This window comes from Loxodonta africana, chromosome 2 (assembly GCF_030014295.1).
Source record: "Loxodonta africana isolate mLoxAfr1 chromosome 2, mLoxAfr1.hap2, whole genome shotgun sequence".
In the NCBI taxonomy this organism is placed as follows: Eukaryota; Metazoa; Chordata; class Mammalia; order Proboscidea; family Elephantidae; genus Loxodonta; species Loxodonta africana.
The window spans coordinates 227821120-227843637 of record NC_087343.1 but is presented as its reverse complement, the minus strand read 5'-3'; the positions used below and the strand labels follow the sequence as shown (position 1 = coordinate 227843637).

At 39.1% G+C, this 22518-nt stretch overlaps 1 protein-coding gene across 1 annotated transcript in view; it reads right to left on the bottom strand.

Annotated features, from left to right (window-relative positions):
• PCBP3 (poly(rC) binding protein 3) overlaps positions 1 to 22518 on the bottom strand; it is a 458297-nt gene that overhangs the window by 396964 nt on the left and 38815 nt on the right. The gene's annotated exons all lie outside the window — the stretch shown is intronic.

Below are 22518 nucleotides of genomic sequence, written 5' to 3'. Positions count from 1 at the left end.
CCCAGGCGGCTTCATTAACATCTGAATAGCCTGAGCCAGAGGGAGAACTCTGATAGGGATCTGACTGCAGTTTTTTTTTAGCGGATTTTCTGGAAAAACTAGTTTCCCAGTGATGGCTCGGAGACAACAATCCATATCAAACCACTTAAAGAAGCAGACCGTGACAGCTTCTCCAACCCCCCAAACAAAAGAATCAAAATCTTTCCCAAATGAAGATACAATTTTGGAATTATCAGATACAGAATATAAAAAACTAATTTACAGAATGCTTAATGATATCACAAATGAAATTAGGATATCTGCAGAAAAAGCCAAGGAACACACTGATAAAACTGTTGAAGAACTCAAAAAGATTATTCAAGAACATACTGAAAAAATTAATAAGTTGCAAGAATCCATAGAGAGACAACATGTAGAAATCCAAAAGATTAACAATAAAATAACAGAATTAGACAACACACTAGGAAGTCAGAGGAGCAGACTCGAGCAATTAGAATGCAGACTGGGACATCTGGAGGACCAGGGAATCAACACCAACATAGCTGAAAAAAAATCAGATAAAAGAATTAAAAAAAATGAAGAAACCCTAAGAATTATGTGGGACTCTATCAAGAAGGATAACCTGCGGGTGATTGGAGTCCCAGAACAGGGAGGGGGGACAGAAAACACAGAGAAAATAGTTGAAGAACTTCTGACGGAAAACTTCCCTGACATCATGAAAGACGAAAGGATATCTATCCAAGATGCTCATCGAACCCCATTTAAGATTGATCCAAAAAGAAAAACACCAAGACATATTATCATCAAACTCACCAAAACCAAAGATAAACAGAAAATTTTAAAAGCAGCCAGGGAGAAAAGAAAGGTTTCCTTCAAGGGAGAATCAATAAGAATATGTTCTGACTACTCAGCAGAAACCATGCAGGCAAGAAGGGAATGGGACGACATATACAGAACACTGAAGGAGAAAAACTGCCAACCAAGGATCATATATCCAGCAAAACTCTCTCTGAAATATGAAGGCGAAATTAAGATATTTACAGACAAACACAAGTTTAGAGAATTTGCAAAAACCAAACCAAAGCTACAAGAAATACTAAAGGATATTGTTTAGTCACAGAACCAATAATATCAGATATCAGCACAACACAAGGTCACAAAACAGAACGTCCTGATATCAACTCAAATAGGGAAATCACAAAAACAAACAAATTAAGATTAATTAAAAAAAAAAATACACATAACAGGGAATTATGGAAGTCAATAGGTAAAAGATCACAATAATCAAAAAGAGGGACTAAATACAGGAGGCATTGAACTGCCATATGGAGAGTGATACAAGGCGATATAGAACAATACAAGTTAGGTTTTTACTTAGAAAAATAGGGGTATATAATGAGGTAACCACAAAAAGGCATAACAACTCTATAACTCAAGACAAAAACCAAGAAAAACGTAACGACTCAACTAACATAAAGTCAAACACTATGAAAATGAGGATCTCACAATTTACTAAGAAAAACGCCTCAGCACAAAAAAGTGTGTGGAAAAATGAAATTGTCAACAACACACATAAAAAGGCATCAAAATGACAGCACTAAAAACTTACTTATCTATAATTACCCTGAATGTAAATGGACTAAATGCACCAATAAAGAGACAGAGAGCCACAGACTGGATAAAGAAACACGATCCATCTATATGCTGCCTACAAGAGACACACCTTAGACTTAGAGACACAAACAAACTAAAACTCAAAGGATGGAAAAAAGTATATCAAGCAAACAATAAGCAAAAAAGAAGAGGAGTAGCAATATTAATTTCTGACAAAATAGACTTTAGACTTAAATCCACCACAAAGGATAAAGAAGGACACTATATAATGATAAAAGGGACAATTGATCAGGAAGACATAACCATATTAAATATTTACGCACCCAATGACAGGGCTGCAAGATACATAAATCAAATTTTAACAGAACTGAAAAGCGAGACAGATACCTCCACAATTACAGTAGGAGACTTCAACACACCACTTTCGGAGAAGGACAGGACATCCAGTAAGAAGCTAAACAGAGACACGGAAGATCTAATTACAACAATCAACCAACTTGACCTCATTGACTTATACAGAACTCTCCACCCAACTGCTGCAAAATATACTTTTTTTTCCAGCGCACATGGAACATTCTCTAGAATAGACCACATATTAGGTCATAAAACAAACCTTTGCAGAGTCCAAAACATCGAAATATTACAAAGCATCTTCTCAGACCACAAGGCAATAAAACTAGAGATCAATAACAGAAAAACGAGGGAAAAGAAATCAAATACTTGGAAAATGAACAATACCCTCCTGAAAAAAGACTGGGTTATAGAAGACATCAAGGAGGGAATAAGGAAATTCATAGAAAGCAACGAGAATGAAAATACTTCCTATCAAAACCTCTGGGACACAGCAAAAGCAGTGCTCAGAGGCCAATTTATATCGATAAATGCACACATACAAAAAGAAGAAAGAGCCAAAATCAGAGAACTGTCCCTACAACTTGAACAAATAGAAAGTGAGCAACAAAAGAATCCATCAGGCACCAGAAGAAAACAAATAATAAAAATTAGAGCTGAACTAAATGAATTAGAGAACAGAAAAACAATCGAAAGAATTAACAAAGCCAAAAGCTGGTTCTTTGAAAAAATTAACAAAATTGATAAACCATTGGCTAGACTGACTAAAGAAATACAGGAAAGGAAACAAATAACCCGAATAAGAAACGAGAAGGACCACATCACAACAGAACCAAATGAAATTAAAAGAATCATTTCAGATTATTATGAAAAATTGTACTCTAACAAATTTGAAAACCTAGAAGAAATGGATGAATTCCTGGAAAAACACTACCTACCTAAACTAACACATTCAGAAGTAGAACAACTAAATAGACCCATAACAAAAAAAGAGATTGAAACGCTAATCAAAAAACTTCCAACAAAAAAAAGTCCTGGCCCGGACGGCTTCACCGCAGAGTTCTACCAAATTTTCAGAGAAGAGTTAACACCACTACTACTAAAGGTATTCCAAAGCATAGAAAATGACGGAATACTACCCAACTCATTCTATGAAGCCACCATCTCCCTGATACCAAAACCAGGTAAAGACATTACAAAAAAAGAAAATTATAGACCTATATCCCTCATGAACATTGATGCAAAAATCCTCAACAAAATTCTAGCCAATAGAATCCAACGACACATCAAAAAAATAATTCACCCTGATCAAGTGGGATTTATACCAGGTATGCAAGGCTGGTTTAATATCAGAAAAACCATTAATGTAATCCATCACATAAATAAAACAACAGACAAAAACCACATGATCTTATCAATTGATGCAGAAAAGGCATTTGACAAAGTCCAACACCCATTCATGATAAAAACTCTTACCAAAATAGGAATTGAAGGAAAATTCCTCAACATAATAAAGGGCATCTATGCAAAGCCAACAGCCAATATCACTCTAAATGGAGAGAACCTGAAAGCATTTCCCTTGAGAACGGGAACCAGACAAGGATGCCCTTTATCACCACTCTTATTCAACATCGTGTTGGAAGTCTTAGCCAGGGCAATCAGGCTAGACAAAGAAATAAAAGGTATCCGGATTGGCAAGGAAGAAGTAAAGTTATCACTATTTGCAGATGACATGATTATATATGCAGAAAACCCTAAGGAATCCTCCAGAAAACTACTGAAACTAATAGAAGAGTTTGGCAGAGTCTCAGGTTATAAAATAAACATACAAAAATCACTTGGATTCCTCTACATCAACAAAAAGAACACCGAAGAGGAAATAACCAAATCAATACCATTCACAGTAGCCCCCAAGAAGATAAGATACTTAGGAATAAATCTTACCAAGGATGTAAAAGACCTATACAAAGAAAACTACAAAGCTCTACTACAAGAAATTCAAAAGGACATACTTAAGTGGAAAAACATACCTTGCTCATGGATAGGAAGACTTAACATAGTAAAAATGTCTATTCTACCAAAAGCCATCTATACATTTAACGCACTTCCGATCCAAATTCCAATGTCATATTTTAAGGGGATAGAGAAACAAATCACCAATTTCATATGGAAGGGAAAGAAGCCCCGGATAAGCAAAGCACTACTGAAAAAGAAGAAGAAAGTGGGAGGCCTCACCTTACCTGACTTCAGAACCTATTATACAGCCACAGTAGTCAAAACAGCCTGGTATTGGTACAACAACAGACACATAGACCAATGGAACAGAATTGAGAACCCAGACATAGATCCATCCACGTATGAGCAGCTGATATTTGACAAAGGACCAGTGTCAATTAACTGGGGAAAAGACAGCCTTTTTAACAAATGGTGCTGGCATAACTGGATATCCATTTGCAAAAAAATGAAACAGGACCCATACCTCACACCATGCACAAAAACTAACTCCAAGTGGATCAAAGACCTAAACATAAAGACTAAAATGATAAAGATCATGGAAGAAAAAATTGGGACAACTCTAGGAGCCCTAATACAAGGTATAAACAGAATACAAAACATTACCAAAAATGACGAAGAGAAACCCGATAACTGGGAGCTCCTAAAAATCAAACACCTATGCTCATCTAAAGACTTCACCAAAAGAGTAAAAAGACCACCTACAGATTGGGAAAGAATTTTCAGCTATGACATCTCCGACCAGCGCCTGATCTCTAAAATCTACATGATTCTGTCAAAACTCAACCACAAAAAGACAAACAACCCAATCAAGAAGTGGGCAAAGGATATGAACACACATTTCTCTAAAGAAGATATTCAGGCAGCCAACAGATACATGAGAAAATGCTCTCGATCATTAGCCATTAGAGAAATGCAAATTAAAACTACGATGAGATTCCATCTCACACCAGCAAGGCTGGCATTAATCCAAAAAACACAAAATAATAAATGTTGGAGAGGCTGCGGAGAGATTGGAACGCTCATACACTGCTGGTGGGAATGTAAAATGGTACAACCACTTTGGAAATCTATCTGGCGTTATCTTAAACAGTTAGAAATAGAACTACCATACAACCCAGAAATCCCACTCCTAGGAATATACCCTAGAGATACAAGAGCCTTCATACAAACAGATACATGCACACCCATGTTTATTGCAGCTCTGTTTACAATAGCAAAAAGTTGGAAGCAACCAAGGTGTCCATCAACGGATGAATGGTTAAATAAATTGTGGTATATTCACACAATGGAATACTACGCATCGATAAAGAACAGTGACGAATCTCTGAAACATTTCATAACATGGAGGAACCTGGAAGGCATTATGCTGAGCGAAATTAGTCAGAGGCAAAAGGACAAATATTGTATAAGACCACTATTATAAGATCTTGAGAAACAGTAAACCTGAGAAGAACACATACTTTTGTGGTTACGAGGGGGGGAGGGAGGGAGGGTGGGAGAGGGTTTTTTTTATTGATTAATCAGTAGATAAGAACTGCTTTAGGTGAAGGGAAAGACAACACTCAATACATGGAAGGTCAGCTCAATTGGACTGGACCAAAAGCAAAGAAGTTTCCGGGATAAAATGAATGCTTCAAAGGTCAGCGGAGCAAGCGCGGGGGTCTGGGGAGCATGGTTTGCAGGGACTTCTAAGTCAATTGGCAAAATAATTCTATTATGAAATCATTCTGCATCCCACTTTGAAATGTGGCGTCTGGGGTCTTAAATGCTAACAAGCAGCCATCTAAGATGCAGCAATTGGTCTCAACCCACCTGGAGCAAAGAAAAATGAAGAACACCAAGCCCACATGACAAAAAGGGCCGCATGAACCAGAGACCTACATCATCCTGAGACCAGAAGAACTAGTTGGTGCCCGGCCACAATTGATGACTGCCCTGACAGGGAGCTCAGCAGAGGACCCCTGAGGGAGCAGGAGATCAGTGGGATGCAGACCCCAAATTCTCATAAGAAGACCAAACTTAATGGTCTGACTGAGACTGGAGGAATCCCGGCGGCCATGCTCCCCAGACCTTCAGTTGACACAGGACAGGAACCATCCCCGAAGACAACTCATCAGAAATGAAAGGGACTGGTCAGCGGGTGGGAGAGAGATGCTGATGAAGAGTGAGCTAATTATATCAGGTGGACACTTGAGATTGTGTTGGCAATTCTTGTCTGGAGGGGGGATGGGAGGATAGAGAGAGAGGGAAGCCGGCAAAATTGTCAAGAAAGGAGGGACTGAAAGGGCTGACTCAAGACGGGGAGAGCAAGTGGGAGTAGGGAGTGAGATGTATGTAAACTTATATGTGACAGACTGATTGGATTTGTAAATGTTCACTTGAAGCTTAATAAAAGTTATTATAAAAAAAAAAAAAAAAACTCATGAAAAGGTTTACAGACAGAAAGAAACAATCTTTGATGGTTAAAAGGGAGGGGAGGGGTGGGGAGGAAAAAACACTGAATAGACATTAGATAAGTGGTAACTTCAAAGAAGGGTATCTTTAAATTTTTTTTTCAATGTTAAAATGGCAAATATCTTGTTAAATACATACTTACCACAATTTAAAAAAAAAAAAAGAAATAGATATGCCCACAACTACTAAGTACATTGAATTCCTACTTAAAAACTCTAAACCCAAAGGGCTTCACTGGTGAATTCTACCAAACATTTAAGAAAGAAAGAATAATGATCCTATACAAACTCTCCCAGAAAACAGAGGAGGGAGAAACACCTTTGAACTCATTTTATGAGGCCAATATTATCTTGATATCAAGGCTGGACAAAGACAGTGCAAGAAAACACATCTACAGATCAATATACCTCATGTCAATAAAATACTAAAATCCCTAAAACATTATCAAATCAAATCTAGAAATATTTAAAATGGACAAAACGTCATGATCAAATGCGGTTTATTCCAAGAATGCAAGATTGGTTTAATATTCAAAAATGATTCAGTGTAATTTACCATATTAACAGAATGAAGGAGGGAAACCATATAGACATCTCAATAAATGCAGAAAAATATTTAACAAATTCAATGCCCAGTGATGGTAAGAATTCTCAGCAAATTAGGGATAGGAATTTTTTCAACCTGATAAAGGACATCTACAAAAAAAAAAAAGCCTTGAGCTAACATCATACTTCTTGTTGTTAGTCGAAGTTGAGTCAGCTTCGACTCACAGTGACCTAATGTATAACAGAACAAAACAGTGCCTGGTCCTTTGCCATTTTCATGATCGTTGGTATGTTTGAGTCCACTGTGTCAGCTATGATGTCAAATCCTTCTCACTGAGGACTTTCATCTTTTTCTCTAAGCCTCACTTCCAAGCATGATGTCCTTTTCTAGTGAATGGTCTTTCCTGATGGTGTGCCCAAAGTAAGTGAGCCAAAGTTTTGCCATTGTCATTTCTGAGGGGCATTCTGGTTGTATTTCTTTTAAGACTGATTTGTTTGTTCTTCTGGCCGTCCATGGTATAGTCAATATTCTCTGCCAACATCACAATTTGAATGCATCAATTCTTCTGTCTTCCTTTTCATTGTCCAGCTTCCATATGAATATGAGGCAACTAAAAATATCATGATTTGGGTCAGGGTAACCTAGTCATCAAAGTGACATCTTTGCTTTTTAAAACTTCAAAGAGGTCTTTTCCAGCAGATTTGCCCAATGCAGTTATGTCATCTGATATCTCGACTACTGCTTCCATGGACATTGACTGTTGATCCAAGTAGAATGAAAGTACTGACAACTTCAATTTCTTCTTCATTTATCATGATGTTGTTTATTCATCCAGTTGTGAAGATATTTGTTTTCTTCATGTTCAGGGGTAATCCATATCGAAGGCTGCAGTCTTTGACTTTCATCAGTAAACGCTTCAAGTCATCTTCATTTTTGTCAAGCAAAGTTGCGTCATCTGCATATCACAGGTTGTTACTGAGTCTTTCTCCAATCCCGACGCAGCATTCTTCTTCACATAGTCCAACTTCTTAGATTATTTGTTCAGTACAGAGATTAAATGGAGTACTGGTGGTGCAGTGGTTAAGAGCCACAGCTACTAACCAAAAGGTTGACAGTTCGAATCCACCAGCTGCTCCTTGGAAACCCTATGGGGCAGTTCTACGCTGTCCTATAGGGTCCCTTTGAGTTGAAATTGACTTGACAGCAATGGGTTTTTTTTTTTTTGTTTTTTCTAGAGAGACTGAATAAATCTGTCAGTTTGTCACTTTGTGATGGCTTGCATGTTGTTACACAGCTGGAAGCTATGCCACCTGTATTTTAAATATCATCAGGGTCACCCATGATGGACAGGCTTTTGAGGAGCTTACAAGACAGACTAAGAAGAAAGGCCTGGCAATTACTTCCTAAAATTAGACAATGAAAACCCTGTAAATCAGAACAGAACATTATTTGATATAGTGTTGGAAGATGAGCCCCTCAGGCTGGAAGGCACTCAAAGTGAGACTAGGGAACAGCTGCCTCTGAGTGAAAGAAACCAGGCATAAAAAGCATGCATAGTGTATTATTCCATTAACATAAAATGTAAACTACTCTAAAATGACAAAAGGCATTTCTAAGGTTGCCTGGGGCTCAGGGGCAGAGCAAGAAATGGACTGTAAAGAGCCACAAGGAATATTTTGGGGGTGATGAAAATATTCTAAATACGGATGGGATAGTGGTCTCATGGGTATGTACAATTGTCAAAGCTCATCAAATTGCATGCTTTAAATAGATATAGCTTATTTTATGCAAATCATTCCTCAATAAATTTGATAAGAAAAAATAACCATGATTAGTATGTTTAAAAAAAAAGAACAAACGGATGAAAAGATGGAGAATTTCAACACAGCATAAGAATCTATAATTAAGCAATGAAATGAACATTCTAGAACTGAAAAACATAATATCTGCCATTAAGAATTTTCTGGATGCCTTTAACAGTAAAGTAGCCAAAGCTGAAGAAACAATTAGAAAAACTCGTACAGGTCCAACCGAAAATGTCTAAACTGAAGTTTGAAGAGAAAAAAAAAAAAAACAGTATAGAACATAAGAAATATGTAACAGAGTTAAAAAGAATAACAGATGTATAATCAGAAAGAGAGGAGGAAGAGGGGGACAAAGCAGCATTTAAATAAATAATGGCTAAGAATTTTACAAACCTGATTAAAGACATCAATGCATTAATTCAAGAAGTTCAGCAAATCCCAAACCAAACACACACTCATGTATGCACACTCACATGCATAGGTTGGAAAAAAAAACAGGGAAACTTAAAATTAGGCAAAGAAAAAAAAAAGTATGTTTATAGGAATAACACTAAAACTAAAGACTGACTTTTCAACAGATACTACAGAAACCACAGGACAGAGAATATATTGAAAATGCTGACATATTAAGATGCTTAAAGATAACAACTGCCAACGTAATATTCCACATCCAGTGAAAATATCTTTTTTTAAAATGAAGGCAACATAAACATGTTTTAGACAAAGGCTGAGACCATTAGTCATCAACAGGCCTGTGCTAAAGAAATACTTCATGAAGTTCTTCATGTTGAAAGGAAGTGTTCCCAAATACAAGCACAAAGCTGCAAGAAGGAATGAAAACACCAGAAAAGTAATTACACGAGCAAATATTTTAAAACACGGACCTCTTCACACAGAAATACCGTCACGGTGCAACTATAATATACATACAACTATGTGACACTATCAGTGCAGCAGGGGATGAATGCAGTTTACTATTCTAAATCATAAAACAGATAGTCTGTAATAAGTCAAAACATATATTGAAATCTCTTGGGTAACTAAAAGATAACGCAAGAATGAATACATAAATAAGATTAAAACAGTGTAATAAAAAATACCCTATTAATCCAAACAGAGGCAAGTAAAGCATAATAAAAGAACAAGGAATCAATGGGACAAACAGAAAGCACATAGTGTCATAGACTGAATCATGTCCCCCAAAAAATGTATGCATCAATTTGGCTGGGCCATGATTCCCGGTATTATGTGATCTTCCTGTATGTTGTAAATCCTGCTTCTACGATGCTAATGAGGGAGGAATGGGTGGCAGTTGTGTTAGTGAGGAAGGATTCAATATACAAGATTGGATTGTGTCTTGAGGCAATCTCTTGAGATATAAAACAGGGAAGCGAGCAGAGAGACAAGGGGACCTCGTACCAACAAGAAAGCAGTGCCAGGAGTCAAGCATGGCCTTTGGACCCAGGGCCCCTGCATGGAGAAACTCCTAGTCCGGAGGAAGACTGATGAGAAGGCTGACAGAGAGAGAAAGCCTTCCTCTGGAGTTGACGCCCTGAATTTGGACTTTTAGCCTATTTCACAGCGAAGACATAAATTTCCCTTTGTTAAAGCCATCCACTTGTGGTATTTCTGTTGTTAGAAGCACTAGATGACTAAGATATATAAATACATGGCAGAATTAAACCCAACATTTCAGAAATCAAATTGAATGCAAATAGATTAAACTCTCCAATTAAAATGTAAAGATTGTCAGACTGAATAAAAATTACACTATTCTGTTTAAAATAAGCATATTTTAAAAGTAAGGATGCAGTAGATTGAAAGTAGAAGAATAGAAAAAGCTATACCACATTAACAGTAACCACAAGAAACCTGTGATTGCTATATTGCTACCAGACAAAATTGTCTTTATGGTAAAATGCAAAAACAGAGAAACAGAAGGACAATTCATAGCAATAAAATGGTCAATCCAATGGAAAGACAGAATAATCCTAAACTGGCAGGCACCTAATTGTGTTGGTTTAAAATATACAAAGCAAAAACAGAACTAAAACAAGAAATAGAAAAATTCACCATCATAGTTGAAGATTTTAACATACCATTAACCAGTAAGCTAAAATTTTAAGTAAATTTAGCAAGGTCACTGGATATAAGGTCAATAAACGAAAAATCGTATTTCTATACAGCAGCATACAGCAGCAACAATAGCATCAAAAAATTCCTAGAAAACAGTCATCTTGAGTGGAGGCTACTCCCACAACCAATATACTATGGGGGGGGGGCTCTGACAGCAAAAAGGCAGACCTCCCTGGGGGTACATTCTGAGGTAACAGCCCCTCCCCCACCCAGCGACTTTTGGCTGCTGGATTGATAAAAACTTCTACAGAAAGTCCCTACAGTGGAGCCAGGAGGCAGGTCGCCTAAGTGGAGACTGCTCCCCCAACCACCACAGGGCCACTGGGGCTCTGAAATCAATTAACAGACCTCTAGGAGGTCGTTCTGAGGAGCCCCAGCCCCTTGTGCTCCTGAAATGAAGGAAAGTCTGCCTGTGCTTCCCTTGAATCCCAGCTCAGATATAAGCAGCCCCCACAGAGGGAAGGAAGCCTCAGGCAAAACTGGAGGGCAATACCCAGGCCCAAAGGGGGCTAGCTGGGTGTGGGTTTTATGACTGAAAACATGGTTGCAGAAATAGAGAAGGAAAGGGAGTAATAACCAGAGAGGGAAATGAACCCCCTGCTGGACAGATTGATTGTTGTTAGGTGCCATCACGGTGGTTCCAACTCGTAGCAACACTATGTACAACAGAATGAAACACTGCTCTGTCCTGGGCCATCCTCACAATCGTTACTATGTTGAAGCCCACTGTTGCAGCCAGTGTGCCAATCCATATTGTTGAAGGTCTTCCTCTTTGTCGCTGACCTTCTACTTTACCAAGCATGATGTCCTTCTCATGTCCAAAGTACGTGAGGCGAGATATCGCCATTCCTACTTCTAGCTGTACTTCTTCCAAGACAAATCTGTTAATTCTTCTGGCAGACCATGGTATATTCAATATCCTTTGCCAACACCTAATTTAAATGCATCAGTTCTTTTTCAGTCTTCCTTTCTCACTGTGAGCTTTCGCATGCGAGGCAAATGAAAATACCATGACTTGGGTCAGGCACACCTTAGTCCTTAAAATGACACCTTTGTTTTTTAACACTTTAAGGAATTCTTTTGCAATATTTTTGCCCAATGCAATACCTCATTTGATTTCTTGACTGCTGCTTCCATGGGTGTTGATTGTGGATCCAAGGAAGATGAAACCCTTGACAACATCAATATTTTCTCCATTTATCATGATGTTGCCCATTGGTCCAGCTGTGAGGATTTTTGTTTCTTTATGTTGAGGTATAACCCATGCTGAAGACTGTAGTCTTTGATTCTCATCAGTAAGTGCTTCAAGTCTCCTTCACTTTCAGCAAGCAAGGTTGTGTCATCTGCATATTGCAGGTTGTTAATGGGTCTTCCTCCAATCTTAATGTCTTATTCTTCTTCATACAGTCCAGCTTCTCGAGTAAGTAGCTCAGCATACAGACTGAATAAATATGGTGAAAGTACACAACCCTGATGCATACCCTCCCTGACTTTAAACCAGTCAGTATCCCCTTGTCCTGTTCGAACAACTGCCTCTTGATATACGTACAGGTTCCTCATGAGCACAATTAAGTGTTCTGGAATTTCCATTCTTCACAATGTTATCCATAGTTTGTTTGATCTACACAGTTGAATGCCTTTGCATAGTCAATAAAACACAGGTAAACATCTTTCTGGTATTCTCTGCTTTCAGCCAGGATCCATCTGACATCAACAGTGATATCCCTCATTCCATATCCTCTTCGGATTGATTAGCATATGATATCTTGCCTGAGTGGCAGTGCCTGCTGGTGGACAGACTAACCATACCACGTTCTCTGATGTATTTGGGGAACACTTAAAATTGAAAACTGAGATCTGGAACTTTTGATCCTAACTAAACCAGGGAGGGAGAAGGACCTATCACAGAGGGAGAAGAAACAGTGAGCAAAGGCCAAAACCTCTACCCACCTAAGAATTTTTTGCAAAAGTAGTGCAGTCAAAAACACCAAATAGTGGAGAGAAATGAGAAAGCTAACACCCTTGAAAATTCTGATGCCAACAAAAAAATCACAAGACACACAAAGAAAAGAGAAACAACAACCCATCCAAATGAACACAAAAAAGGGAGTGAAATCACATCTGCATAAGATTGAATAATGAAAAGAATAGAAGAATATAAATATAACATTAAACATAATTGAAGAGTTAAGGGAAAACGTAGACAAAGATCTAAAAGAAATAAGGAAGTCACTGCATGAACAAAATAAGGATCTAAATAAAGAGACAGAAAGAATCCAAACAGAAATATCCAACAGAAAGGGACAATAACTGAAATGAGAAATGCAGTGGAAGGATTTAATTACAGATTTAATCAGGCAGAATAAATAATCAGAGAATTAGAGGATAAGATAATTGAAATTACAGAGGCTGAAGAGCAACAAAAATGGAGGCTCAAGATGGCTGAGCACAGTTTAATTATGGGACAACATCAAGAAACCTAATAAAGTAAAACTTGCAAAAGCCAGAACCTTTCTAAGGCAGAAACCTGTCAGAGAAGGAAAATTCAAATATTTTTCACTAAAAAGAGTGACAGAAAAGTGGTAAGACTGCACCCTATCAAAGGCGGAACACTTGTGAGACCTAGAAAAACAAGGCAGTCCCACTGAGTTCCTGCTCTCAGGTTTAACTGTTTACACACCATGAAAATTCCAGTAGGAGGTGAAAGAAAGAGACAGAAAAAATATTTAAAGAAATAACAACAGAAAATTTCCCCAATCTGGCAAAAGATGTGAATCCACAAATTCAAGATGCTCAAAGAATTCCAAACAGGATAAACCCAAAGAAATCCACTGAGACACATAGTCAGGCTCTCAAAAAGTAAGGATAAAGAGAGAATTCTGAAAGCAGTGAGAGAGAAGCAGTCACATACAAAGGATCCCCAGTAAGATTAAATGCCAATTTATCCTCAGAAATAATGGAGGCCAAAAGGCAGGGGAATGATGTATTTAAAGTGCTGAAAGAAGAAAAATGTCTACCAAGAATACTGTACCCAGTGAAACTGTCCTTCAAGAATGAGTTTGAAATTAAAACATTCCCAAACAGAAGCTGAAATAGTTTATATACACCAGACCCCCCTACAAAAAATACTAATAGGAATTCTCCAGATGGAAGGGAACAGAGACTAGAAAGTAATTCAAAGCCATACATAAAAAGGAAGATACTAACAAAGGTAATTTCATGGATAAGTAAAAGGACTAGTAATAAGGTACTCATGTTTGATGACTCTGTGGTCATGCGTCACTTAATGTCCACGATACATCCTTTGAAACTGGACGTTATGTGATTTGGATGTTGTACAAACACCATATTATATGCCATATAGAGTTCACCTTGAGGTGTGGCTGGTGGAAGCAATCTTCAGTCTGGGTGGAGAGCACATCCCACATACTGAGTATGTGTCAAAGGCCAGTCTCCGTGTGAGTCAGTTGGGCCCCAAAGGCAAGGCCAAGGTCTTGATATTTGGGCAGCCTTATTACCAGAAGGATGTAGCCAAGATGATCATGATCTTGGCCGACTATCACTGCCAGCACTGGGCAGAAAGTGCAGGGAAGTGACCTGCCCTAGAGGCCAGCACCCAGCAGGCTCCAGATGCTGCCCCATAGGCTGGCACCCAGGATGCTTCAGATGCTACCCTGGAGGCTAGCACCCAGCAGGCTCTGGACACTACCCTGGAAGCTGGCACCCAGCAGGCTCCAGGGCAGTCCAGGAAGTAGGCACTCAGCAAGTTCTGGATGCTACACAGGTCTGAGTTACCAAGCTTTGAAGGCAGTTTGTGCCCAGGGTGGGACCCACACAGAGGTTAAAGGGGAAACCCTGTCTTGAATTCATCTTATAGGGCCTTATCCTACCCCCTGGGTTAAGAACGATGGGGTGGGATTTTTTCTATCCCTGTGTTAAATGTTTGCAAACACGAATTTAAAGAGTTCTAATAAAGAATTGTGTTTAAAAAAAAAATGACCTCAAATGTATATGTGGTCCGACATTGCTCGAATGGATGTTATGCAGCACATGACTATAATTGTTTTGTCCTTCATGCTTTTTTAATGACAAAAGGAAGAATAAAATTACGTTACAGGACACATGAAATATAAAGATACAACAAAATGGGGCAGGGGGTGACATAAGTATAGAATTTCTTGCATGTTACTGAAGTTTATTGGGACCAACTTACCCTAGATGTGATAAATACAAGCTGTTAAATGTAATATTCATGGTAACCACTAGGAAAATACCTAAAATACATATGCAAAAGGAAAGGAGAAGAAACCAAAATGGTTTACCACAATAAACCAACAAAGCACAAAAGCAAGCAACACTAAAGGACAAAGACAAAGAAGGCTTAAGACACACACAAAAAATAGCAAATCGACAGAACTAGGTCACTCCTTATCGGTAACTGTAGTGAATGTAAATGGACTAAACGCTCCAATCAAAAGGCAGAGGGCAGCAGAATGAATTAAAAAAAAAAAAATACACACAATCCAACTGTATGCTGTTTATAAGAGATATACCTTAGACCCAAGGACACAAACAGGTTGATAGTGAAAGAATGGAAGAAAATGTTGCACGCAATTAATAATCAAAGGTGAATTGGGGTGGCAATCTTAATATCTGACAATGTAGACTTTAAGACAGAATCTGTTAGAAGAGATAAAGATGGACATTATATACAAAAAAAAGAGATAAAGATGGACATTATATAGTGATATACAACTCATCGAGATTTAACAATCAAAAATATATATGCACCCAACATCTGAGTACCTAAACATATAAAGCAAACACTGATAGAATTGAAGAGGGAAATAGACAACACTAAAATAATAGTCGGAGACTTCAATACACCACTTTCAATATTGGACAGAACATCTACTAAGAAGATCGAGAAGGAAACAGAGGACCTGAATGACACTATAAACCAACTAGACTTAACAGACATATATGGAACAATTCACCCAACAATAGCACAATACATATTCTAGTCCAATGCACGTGGATCATTTTCCAAAGCAGACTACATGTTAGATCACAAGGAGTCTCAATAAATTTAAAAACATTGAAATCATACAAAGTATTCTGTCTGACCACAATGGAGTGAAGAAATAGTAACAGAAATAAAACTACAAAATACACAAACATATGTAAACAACACACCACTAAACTACCAGTGGTTCAAGGAAGAAATCATAATTTCTTAGAGTCAAATGAAAATGAAAGACAACATACCAAAGCTTACAGGATAAAGCGAAGGCAGTACTCAGAGGAAATCTTATAGTAATAAATGCCTACATGAAAAAAAGGAAGCTCTCAAATCAACAGCCTTACCTACAACTTGGGGAATTATAAAAAGAAGAGCAAACTATGCCTACACCTACCAGAAGAAAGTAAATAACAAAGAAATAAACAAAATTAAAAACAAAAAAAAAAAAGGGAATCAACAAAACCAGAAATTGTTTTTTTTTGAAAGATCAATAAAATTGACAAACTTTTAGCCAGACTAACAAAGGAAAAAAGAGAAAAGATGCAAATAACCAAAATAAGAAATGAAAGAGGAGACATTACAATTGACTCAATAAAGAGAATTATGACAGAATATTATGAACAACTGTATGGCAACGAACTAGATAACCTAGATGAAACGGACAAATTCTTAGAAGTACACAACCTACCCAAACTGACTCAAGAGAAACTAGAAAAGCTCAACAGACACAACTAGTAATGAGAGTGAGTGAGTCATCCAAAACCTCCTAACAAAAAAAAGTCCTAGACCAGATGGCTTCACTTCGGAATTCTACCAAACATTTAGAGAAGAATTGACACCAATCCTGTTTAAACTTTCAAAACAAAGAGAAGGAAGAAATACTCCCTAATTCATTCTATGAAGCAAACATAACCCTAATATCAAAACAAGACAAAGACACCACAAAAAAAAAAAGAAAACTACAGGCCAATATCCCTTATGGATATAGATGCAAAACTCCTCAACAAGACGGTATCAAACAGAATCCACCAGCATATTAAGAGACCAACCCACCAAAAACCAAATCCAGTGTCGTCGAGTCGATTCCAACTCATAGCGACCCTATAGGACAGAGTAGAACTGCCCCATAAAGTTTCCAAGGAGCGACTGGCGGATTCGAACTGCCGACCCTTTGGTTAGCAGCCGTAGCACTTAACCACTACATCACCAGGGTTTCCATTAAGAGACCAAGTATGATTTATCCAGAAATGCAGCAATTGTTCAGCATTAGAAAATCAATCAATGTAATACACCACATCAATAGAACAAAGGAAGAGAACCACATGATCATCTCTATGGATGCAGAAAAAGCATCTGATAAAACCTAACATTCTTTCTTGATGAAAACCCTAAAGATTAGAAGAGAAGGGAAGTTTCTCTTATAATTCAGGGCATATATGAAAAGCCAACAGCCAACATTACACTTAATGGAGAAAGATTGAAAGCTTTCCCCTAGAAATTAGGAACAAGTCAGGGTGCCCACTTTCACCACTTATATTTAATATTGCATTAGAAGTCGTAGCCAGAGCATTGGAAAACTCACATTGATTAGGGGTAGGGTTGTACAGCTAACTAAGGCAGTTGCCGTCAGTAAGTTGTACACCTGTAGAAAGTTGAATTAGCAAAAGACATACTTACAGATATACTTACAAAAAAAAAAGGGGGTAGCTACTGAGTCTACTTATGTACAACCAGACATCTCAGGGAATTTGGTTCCTTGGTTTGGAGGTTTAGGGCCATGGTTTCATGGGACATTCTAGTTAATTGGCCTAATAACGTATTTAGGGTGTCTTCTTCCTCCTAGTTCATTGTGCAGTGCCTGGGGTCTTAAAAGCTTGCAAGGAGCCATCGAAGGAACAATTGGTCTCTATTTACCTGCAGCAATAGAGGAAGAAGGAGAGTCAGGAATAGGAGAAGGAAATGTAATCTCTGGCTAGCTGTCCCCACGAATAACTGCCTCCTTTGCCATGAGGCCAAAAGAACTGGATGGTGCTCTGCTATCACTACTGAACATTTTGACCAAAGATTCTATAGATCTCACTTCATGGCTGACTGCCCCACCCCTCCCCACTAGAGAGAGCGTCTCTGTGCCCCCCAGCCCTGCCCTGCCCAAGCCCAGGAGAGCATCTGAGAGACCCCCAGCTACCCATCCCACACCCACTCAGGTAAGTACCTCCAAGGCCGCCAGCTGCCCACCCCATCCTTCCAATACCCAGGAGAGTGCCTGCGTGACCCTGGTGGCCCATTTTGCACCTCCCTCGCTGGAGAATGTCTGCACTGTCCCCAGCCACCCACCCTACCCCCCCACCAGAGAGAATGCCTGCCCTCCCCTCAGCTGCCCACCCCACCTATCCCCATTGGAGAGAGCACCTACATGACCCCCGGTCTCCTGCGCCGCCCCTCCTCTGCTTGAAAGTGGGCATGCCCTCCCCCTGAACACCCACCCCAACCCTCCCCCGATGGAGAGAATGCTTGTGTGACTCCCAGTCATCTGCCCCATCCCTCCCTGCCGGAGAGTACACCTACACAGCACCCAGTCCCCCACCCCACCCCTCTCCCACCAGGGGTATCGTCTGCATGCCCCCCAGCTGACCGCCCCGTCCACTTGATGGAGGAAGTACCTAAGTGCCCCCAGATGTCTGTCTTGCTCCTTGCCCATCGCCTGCCCGCCTGGTGAGGGACTATGAGCATTCCCATACCGCTGGATAGTGCCCAACAATTACATCCTCAGCCATGCACACATACAGTGAACAGCAACAAAGGCTCACCCTGCTCGCTACTGCCCCATCCAACTACATGCAGGAAGTAAATGCCTTTGTGCTGCCAGATGAACGATCACTGAAGCATGCCCAACCCACCCACAGTGTTAAATCAAAACAAAATCATAAATAAACAAAACCTTAATGCCTCAGAGACAGCAGACAATATCAAATAATATAAAGAAGCAAGACAAGATGACTCAGCCAAATGACCAAAATAAAGGGGGAGAAAACTTTCCTGAGAAAGAGATGGTAATGGAACCGCCTGCCTGATAAGGAATTCAAAAGGCTTATATATAGGGTCCTCAAAGAGATCAAGGAAAACACAGACAAAACCCTAGAAGAATCCAGGAAAGCAATACAAGAACAAAATGACAATTAAATAGACAATTAGAAATCATACAAAAACAGCAACTAGAAATCAAGAAGGTTAACAATCAAATATCAATCAAAGGACACAGAAGTAGAATTGAAACAACGGAAGAAAAAATTAGCAAAATAAGAGGACAAATCACTTCATACCAATTTGTTTGAGGAACAATCAGAATAAAGAAAGGGAAAAAAAATGAAGACCACCTAAGAGTTATGTGGGACACTATGAAAAGGAATAATGTACACGTGATGGGAATGCCAGAACAGGAGGAAACAAACAAACAAAAAAAGCACAGAGAGGATTTTTGAAGATCTCCTGGAAGAAAACGTCCCCAATAACATGAAAGACGAAATTTCCGTCCAAGAAAATCAACGAACCCCATACAGGATAGGCTACAAAAGAAGGTCACCAAGACATATCATAATTAAACTTTCCAAGTAAAAAGATAAAGAAGGAATAGAGCAGCTTGGGAAAAATGAAATATCACACACAAAGTGACTCCAATAAGACTAAGCTCTGATTTCTCGGCAGAGATCATGCAGGCAAGAAGGCAATGGGATGACATATGTAAAATTCTGAAAGAATTATCAACCAAGAATCATATACCCAGCAAAATTATCTCTCAAACATGATGGTGAAATTAGGAGATTCCTTGACAAACAGAAATTTAAGGGAATTTGTAAAAACAAGAAATATTAAAGGGATAGGGAACAAACGACGGCAGACAACAACCTGAGAATGAGCCACACAACAGCATCACCAAGATGCCAACCCAGACAGAGAAATCTCAAAAGTAAAATAAAGCTTCCAAACTAAAAACAGGGAACCAGAGATGTCAATCTGAAGTCAACCACAACTTCAAAACAAAAGGGGGGAACAAATGGTATAGTTACAGAACTTCCATAAGGAGAAGAAGTCAAGGTGATATCTAAAAATAACAAACTGTTTAAAACATAGATGATAAAGGTAAACCTCACAGTAACCACAAAGGAAATTAAGAAACCTACTCATCAAAATAAAGAAGAAAATTAAAAGGTTTCAGTAAACACAAAATCAACAAAAACAAAGGAAATGAAAAGATAATTCATGAATAAAAAGAACTCAGCACAGAAATTAACTGCAAGAAAGAAAACATCAATACCACCACAAAAAAAAAGCATAACAATACAACAGCAGTAATTATTGATAATCTTATTGATAATCACACTGAATGTAAACAGGTTAAATACACCAGTCAAGAGACAAGAGGGTAGGCTAAGATGGTGGAGTAGTCAGATGCTTCCTGTGGTCCATCTTACAACAAAGACCCAAAAACACAAGTGAATCATTTATATATATGACAATCTAGGAGCCCTGAACATAAAAGGCAAAGTTGAGGAACCAGACTGGGCGGCAGGGGGAGGGAGAGATGGTTCAGAAGCAGCGAGGAGTTGCCAGACCTGAACGGGCAGGCACTGGCACCCTGCAGGCTGGATGGGCTGGCATGTGCAGTAAGGCAAGCAGTGGTGCTCGGGACACATTTTCCACATCAGGAGAGACTGCGCGGTGGAGAGTCTGCTCAAACCTCCAGAAAAAGCAAGAAACAGTGCTCAATTGGCAAAACATAAATGCATGCATCTAATGTACCAAGTGGATCAAAAAAAAAAAAAACCCACTTTGGGAAGAATCTCTCTCCCATTCACCTGACCCCTCCTCACTATTCACCAGTCCCAGCCAGCTCCAGCAACTGCTGCACCCCCAGGCTGGAAGTAGGACCTGGCACACGACCTGAGCCCTTCTGCCAGCTCTGGAGAGGGAACAAATTAAAAAACAGGAAAAAATTAATCTGCCAGCTCCCCTAAGCCAGGAACTGAGGGCAGGCACAGACCCTTTGCCTAGCCACAGGCATAAAGGGTCCACAGACTTTGAATGCCTTTTACTCCTGCACAGACCTGTGTGGGCCCATTTCAACAGCCTAGGCCTTGATTAGCACAGTACAAAAAGGTACATACCTGGTCTATTTACAACTGTATCAGCTATAAGGTGGAGTGGCAAATTCATGATATTTGACACAGCCCTGCCCATTAACCAGGGTCCTCACCTACCCGTATCAGGGTCCTTAGGATGGGCAGGTCCACCCATGCCACCTAGCTACCCGTGACAGAAGTTCAAGAATAAATGGTGTCTTCCAGTCCCTACAGACAACAGCATTGTGTACCAACAGTCTAGCTTCAAAACCCACCCACCTACAAGCTCTAGGGAACAGGGACACACTTTCCTCCCAGATACTCAGAGGCAGCCATCAGTCCCCTGCCTTTCTCAGTACATGACCCCCACTACAGCCAGATACCTGTGCCTACTCCAATCACCCCTGCCTGTCTAGGACTGTAGGTGAGAGCCTGTACCACATAGCTGGTGATCAACTACCTGGACATCTGAGCTGAATACATACAAGAAAAGTAAACAGACTCCTGGGCTCACATATTTAGTAACAGCTCTAACCACCTGGTGACAGGACAAGAGAGCTTCAAAGATGCCAGTAACCAAACTAGATCACAAAACCAGCCTATTTGGGCATATGAGAACAAAACAAGAAGCTAACACACAGTAAGCAAACATAAAATAATATAACTTATTAATGGTTTGGAGACAACAGTCAATATCAAATCACATGAAGACGGAAACCATAATGGCTTCAGCAAGCACCCAAAACAAAGAATCAAGAAACCTTCCAGAAGAAGATAAGTTTTTGGAAATGCCGGAGGCAGAATTCAAAAGGTTAATACACAGAGCTCTTCAAGAGATCAGGAAAAATGCAGAACACACAAGGAACACACAGGCAGAGCGGCAGAGAAACTTAAGAAGGTTATACAAGAGCATAATAATAAATTTAAAAGGCTGCAAGAACTGGGAGTATGTAGCAAGGCATATATAAGTTTTTGTGTGAGAGACTGACTTGATTTGTAAACTTTCACTTATAGCACAATAAAAATTTTTTTTAAAAAAAGGCTGCAAGAATCCACAGAGAGACAGCGAACAGAAATCCAAAAGATTAACAATAAAATTTCAGAATTAGACAACTCAATAGAAAGTCACAGGAGCAGAATTGAGGTGATGGAATTCAGAATTAGCAAGACTGACGATAAAGCACTTGATACCAACTTATTTGTGGAAAAGTCAGATAAAGAACTTTTTAAAAAGAAACCCTAAGAATTATGTGGGACTCTATTAAGAGAAATAACCTACGAGTGATTGGAGTACCAGAATAGGGGAGGGTAACAGAAAACACAGAGAGAATTATTGAAGATTTGTTGGTAGAAAAATTCTCTGTATCGTGAAAGATGAAAACATATCTATCCAAGAAGCTCATCGAACCCCATACAAGGTAGATCCCAAAAGAAAATCACCAAGACAAATTATAAT